Source organism: Drosophila suzukii, assembly GCF_043229965.1.
Source record: "Drosophila suzukii chromosome Y unlocalized genomic scaffold, CBGP_Dsuzu_IsoJpt1.0 scf_Y1, whole genome shotgun sequence".
NCBI lineage: Eukaryota > Metazoa > Arthropoda > Insecta > Diptera > Drosophilidae > Drosophila > Drosophila suzukii.
The window spans coordinates 1455545-1461896 of NW_027255895.1; the positions used below are offsets into that span (position 1 = coordinate 1455545).

Here is a 6352-nt window from a genome sequence, read left to right on the forward strand (position 1 = left end):
AACGATCTGCTACGCAAGGGCAATAAATGGGTGTGGACACAGGAACATCAGACGGCGTTCGAAGAGGTGAAGGCAAGACTCGTCGCAGACCCCGTACTGGCATGCCCGGACTTCGACAAACCATTCATCTTGCAAACTGACGCAAGCGACTACGGCATCGGGGCAATCTTGACCCAGGAAACTGAACGAGGCGAAAAGGTAATCTCTTACTCAAGCCGAACGCTAAACGGCGCTGAGAAGAATTACTCAACAACCGAGAAGGAGTGCTTGGCAATCGTCTGGGCAATCCGAAAGCTCAAGCCGTATCTGGAAGGTTACCACTTTAAAGTAGTAACCGACCACATGGCACTGAAGTGGCTCAACAGCATAGAGAGCCCTTCAGGGAGGATCGCCAGATGGGCCCTGGACACGACAATGGAAATATCGGCCAAGGTGGAAGTATCGCAACGAGCAGGTGGCAACGCCGCACCGTCGATAGCGAATAAATATCGATCACGCACGAATGGTGTGACCAGGCGGAGGAAACACGGAAAGGAGTGAGACGCAGCAATGAGCAGCGAGCTGGGGATCGATAGCCCAGGAGTATCGATGTCCCAGTGGGAACACAGGAAATATCGGCGCGGGAGATTTAAAGTTGCTACGAGGAGGATGACCCCGCTGTAAAAACTCAAGGGAGTTAGGAGCGTCGAGGGAGCATCGAGGGAGCAACGAGGGAGCGCCGCGGGAATCACAAGGACTCAAAGGCTAGGATAAGCAAGGAAACGCCGGAGAGTAGGAACCAGTCTTAAATGTTTCCCGAAGTAAGGGGGGAATGTGAGGAGTTGAATAACTCCCCACAAATAGAAGCAGCAGCAGATGGCCGGCCGCTTACCAGATACGCGGCGAATTCGCGTAGTAACGGCGCGGCGGGGAGATCGAGAGAGTTTGGAGACCAATGAAGGAGAGCGAGAGAGATTGGAGACCAAGAATGGAGAGCGAGAGAGTTTGGAGACCAATGAAGGAGAGCGAGAGAGATTGGAGACCAAGGATGGAGATCGAGAGAGAATGGAGACTTCGCGGGCAGAGCAAGAGTGCCGTATGCAGAAGGGGATAACGGAACTCCTCTGGACTTTGGACTCTCCCGTGAACTTTGGACCGGGAGAGGAAGTGCCACATCTCGGCAGTGGAGCGGCACACAGGCGTGCCACAAGCGGCACGGGAATCAGCGGAACGGCAGCAGTGGGCGGAACATCCATTGGAAGCGGTACATAAAGGACAAGTGGGTCATCCAGGAGGCACGGACTTTGGACCCAAAGTGGAGAGATCCAGCGGGCCGTGCGCAAAAGGGAAATAACGGTGCTTGGAGGCCCTATATAAGGCCGCAGAGCGCTGGCAGCTGGATCAGTCGATCACAAGGAGTCAAACCGTCAAGATCACTCAGATACCAAAGTGAACAATCAATCAACCAGATAATCTACAAGGGAGCAGCAGCAAGTCGAGTCGCCAGAGAAGCAGCGCCGTGGGAGCCTACAAGGAGCGAGATTGCTACGTCGAGACGTTCGGGATTGGGATACCAGGAATCTCCGAATTGAGACGCAGGTAGCTGAGATCCAGAGGGCATCACACGGTCAAGGCGGTCGGTTAATCCTGTCCACACAGTCCTGGCGTTACGCCTGGAAAGAGTATAACAAGCCAGAAGGGAGAGCGGTCGATCAGTAAGGTCTCGAGTGGAATTGTCCAGGAGAGCCCTACGGATTCGACTTGCGAGGTCCCGGAGCGGCGTGCCCGAACCACGAATATAACAAGCCAGAAGGGAGAGCGGTCGATCGGTACGGTCTCGAGTGGAATTATCCAGGAGAGCCCTACGGATTCGACTTGCGAGGTCCCGGAGCGGCGTGCCCGAACCCCGAGTACCACAAGCCACACGGGAACGTCCCGGACAAAAAGCAAAAGGGTGAGGCTAGGGTGGAACGTTCGTTTACACTAGGCGTGGAAGCGAAGTAAGGCGCGAGGCAGCTTCCTGGCGTTACCGCCTTGACTGTCCGCGCGGGCTGAGCAGAAACCCCAGTGGGACCATCCGGGACAGAGCAAGGGACAGGCGGCGGTGTGTCGAAAGGAGCGATCCTGGAGAGCGCAGCTTCTGTTCACCCTAGTCTGAGAACGGTGACGCTTCCCTAAGCCCGTACGGCCGATACCCCTCGCGAGTCCGAGTCGTTACCAGCAGTCACCAAGTCACGCGTGAGAAGCGAACCGCGAGCGAGCATCTTCAGGGAGCTGCAAGGATCTTCAGGGAGCGGCGAGGATCTTCAGGGAGCTGCGAGTATCTTCAGGGAGCTACAGGACGGGAGCACCGAGTCATCAAGGCGAGAGGTCGTAGAGTCATCCAGGACCGGCGGAAGCACCGAAGGTCACAAGCAACGAGTCAAAGCCAACCAAGCGACTAAGACACTTGTAATAATATACCCGCAATAAAACCCAATACGAACCCGAGAATTCTGTGCTTTCTCACTGAGCTACTGGGCGGTCACGTTAATATAAATTTGGTGGGACGAACACACAATATACTGAGCTAGCCGCACGAATCTCGTGGCGAGCAGACAATAAAAATCAGTTCGTTACATCTGGCGCCCAACGTGGGGCCCGAACCCACGACCCTGAGATTAAGAGTCTCATGCTCTACCGACTGAGCTAGCCGGTTGTGATCAGTCGATCACAAGGAGTCAAACCGTCAAGATCACTCAGATACCAAAGTGAACAATCAAACAACCAGATAACCTACAAGGGAGCAGCAGCAAGTCGAGTCGCCAGAGAAGCAGCGCCGTGGGAGCCTACAAGGAGCGAGATTGCTACGTCGAGACGTTCGGGATTGGGATACCAGGAATCTCCGAATTGAGACGCAGGTAGCTGAGATCCAGAGGGCATCACACGGCTAGGTCAAGGCGGTCGAGTAATCCTGTCCACAAAGTCCTGGCGTTACGCCTGGAAAGAGTATAACAAGCCAGAAGGGAGAGCGGTCGATCAGTAAGGTCTCGAGTGGAATTGTCCAGGAGAGCCCTACGGATTCGACTTGCGAGGTCCCGGAGCGGCGTGCCCAAACCACAAATATAACAAGCCAGAAGGGAGAGCGGTCGATCGGTACGGTCTCGAGTGGAATTGTCCAGGAGAGCCCTACGGATTCGACTTGCGAGGTCCCGGAGCGGCGTGCCCGAACCCCGAGTACCAAAAGCCACACGGAAACGTCCCGGACAAAAAGCAAAAGGGTGAGGCTAGGGTGGAACGTTCGTTTACACTAGGCGTGGAAGCGAAGTAAGGCGCGAGGCAGCTTCCTGGCGTTACCGCCTTGACTGTCCGCGCGGGCTGAGCAGAAACCCCAGTGGGACCATCCGGGACAGAGCAAGGGACAGGCGGCGGTGTGTCGAAAGGAGCGATCCTGGAGAGCGCAGCTTCTGTTCACCCTAGTCTGAGAACGGTGACGCTTCCCTAAGCCCGTACGGCCGATACCCCTCGCGAGTCCGAGTCGTTACCAGCAGTCACCAAGTCACGCGTGAGAAGCGAACCGCGAGCGAGCATCTTCAGGGAGCTGCGAGGATCTTCAGGGAGCGGCGAGGATCTTCAGGGAGCTGCGAGTATCTTCAGGGAGCTACAGGACGGGAGCACCGAGTCATCAAGGCGAGAGGTCGTAGAGTCATCCAGGACCGGCGGAAGCACCGAAGGTCACAAGCAACGAGTCAAAGCCAACCAAGCGACTAAGACACTTGTAATAATATACCCGCAATAAAACCCAATACGAACCCGTGAATTCTGTGCTTTCTCACTGAGCTACTGGGCGGTCACGTTAATATAAATTTGGTGGGACGAACACACAATATACTGAGCTAGCCGCACGAATCTCGTGGCGAGCAGACAATAAAAATCAGTTCGTTACATCTTCGCTTCCACGCCTAGTGTAAACGAACGTTCCACCCTAGCCTCACCCTTTTGCTTTTTGTCCGGGACGTTCCCGTGTGGCTTGTGGTACTCGGGGTTCGGGCACGCCGCTCCGGGACCTCGCAAGTCGAATCCGTAGGGCTCTCCTGGATAATTCCACTCGAGACCGTACCGATCGACCGCTCTCCCTTCTGGCTTGTTATATTCGTGGTTCGGGCACGCCGCTCCGGGACCTCGCAAGTCGAATCCGTAGGGCTCTCCTGGACAATTCCACTCGAGACCTTACTGATCGACCGCTCTCCCTTCTGGCTTGTTATACTCTTTCCAGGCGTAACGCCAGGACTGTGTGGACAGGATTAACCGACCGCCTTGACCTAGCCGTGTGATGCCCTCTGGATCTCAGCTACCTGCGTCTCAATTCGGAGATTCCTGGTATCCCAATCCCGAACGTCTCGACGTAGCAATCTCGCTCCTTGTAGGCTCCCACGGCGCTGCTTCTCTGGCGACTCGACTTGCTGCTGCTCCCTTGTAGATTATCTGGTTGTTTGATTGTTCACTTTGGTATCTGAGTGATCTTGACGGTTTGACTCCTTGTGATCGACTGATCCAGCTGCCAGCGCTCTGCGGCCTTATATAGGGCCTCCAAGCACCGTTATTTCCCTTTTGCGCACGGCCCGCTGGATCTCTCCACTTTGGGTCCAAAGTCCGTGCCTCCTGGATGACCCATTTGTCCTTTATGTACCGCTTCCAATGGATGTTCCGCCCACTGCTGCCGTTCCGCTGATTCCCGTGCCGCTTGTGGCACGCCTGTGTGCCGCTCCACTGCCGAGATGTGGCACTTCCTCTCCCGGTCCAAAGTTCACGGGAGAGTCCAAAGTCCAGAGGAGTTCCGTTATCCCCTTCTGCATACGGCACTCTTGCTCTGCCCGCGAAGTCTCCATTCTCTCTCGATCTCCATCCTTGGCCTCCAATCTCTCTCGCTCTCCTTCATTGGTCTCCAAACTCTCTCGCTCTCCTTCATTGGTCTCCAAACTCTCTCGCTCTCCTTCGTTGGTCTCCAAACTCTCTCGCTCTCCCCGCCGCGCCGTTACTACGCGAATTCGCCGCGTATCTGGTAAGCGGCCGGCCATCTGCTGCTGCTTCTATTTGTGGGGAGTTATTCAACTCCTCACATTCCCCCCTTACTTCGGGAAACATTTAAGACTGGTTCCTACTCTCCGGCGTTTCCTTGCTTATCCTAGCCTTTGAGTCCTTGTGATTCCCGCGGCGCTCCCTCGTTGCTCCCTCGATGCTCCCTCGACGCTCCTAACTCCCTTGAGTTTCTACAGCGGGGGTCATCCTCCTCGTAGCAACTTTAAATCTCCCGCGCCGATATTTCCTGTGTTCCCACTGGGACATCGATACTCCTGGGCTATCGATCCCCAGCTCGCTGCTCATTGCTGCGTCTCACTCCTTTCCGTGTTTCCTCCGCCTGGTCACACCATTCGTGCGTGATCGATATTTATTCGATATCGACGGTGCGGCGTTGCCACCTGCTCGTTGCGATACTTCCACCTTGGCCGATATTTCCATTGTCGTGTGCCCGTCGATCGCACTATCGTCCAGTGCCAATCGATCGCCTATCGAGGCGCCCCCTTCCCTGGCTCATGGTGATTTTGCAACTTTCTAGGTAAGTTTTCGCATTTCCTCACTCCTTTCTATTTCATCCTTTCTCTCTCCACATGACCTCTCTCGCCTCTCGTCTCTCTCTCTCGCCCTTCAATCGTCCTCAGCCGGCTGAGCCTGGCTTTACGCTGACAACACTCGAACGCTGGTGCGGAGAGGACTTCGCATTTGCTTCGCTGCAGGTAAGTATTTTGGTGTCGCTTGGCTGCTTCCTGTATTAACCCAATATTGATTTCAGGACGCTGGAGCTGCCATGTATGCCCCTTACTTCTGGCCCCTGTTTCAGCCGCGTTTCCCGTTCTATGTCGGTTTTTTTTTTCCCTTTTTTTTTTTTTAAACTCTGTGTTTTCTCGGTTTATTTAATTTTTTATTTTTGCTCCTCGAACACTCTCATGCCCGCCAGCCCCAACCGGACGCGGAACGCGCGCCCCTCTCTCCATACGCGCACGCTGCGCCTGCCGCCCAGGATGCGAGCCTCCTGCACCACCGGTGTCTCCGCGATCCCTTCGGGCCACTCCGTCTCCGCGATTTCTCGCCATCGCTGTCCTTCCGGCGCCGACACCGTCCGCGACAACTTTGGCCGGGCCACCACCTCGGCCACTTCGGGCGCCGAGTGCTGCCGCTTGAGCGGAGGACGGCCGTTTCCCACGGGCTCAGGCCACACCCAGGGTCCTCGCTCCAGATGCTCCGCGGTTCCTGCGCTCCCGGTTGACGTTGGCGTCGACGGCCCTGTCCTTGGCGTTGCTGGTCCGGTGCTCGGCGTCGGTGGTGCCCACTGATC

General features: G+C 55.9%; 1 non-coding gene across 1 annotated transcript; it reads right to left on the bottom strand.

Moving 5' to 3' along the window:
* Positions 1-2604: 2604 nt before the first annotated feature.
* On the bottom strand, positions 2605-2677 carry TRNAK-CUU (transfer RNA lysine (anticodon CUU)). Its single transcript has one exon. It is a non-coding gene; the product is annotated as a tRNA-Lys (tRNA).
* Positions 2678-6352: the final 3675 nt, after the last annotated feature.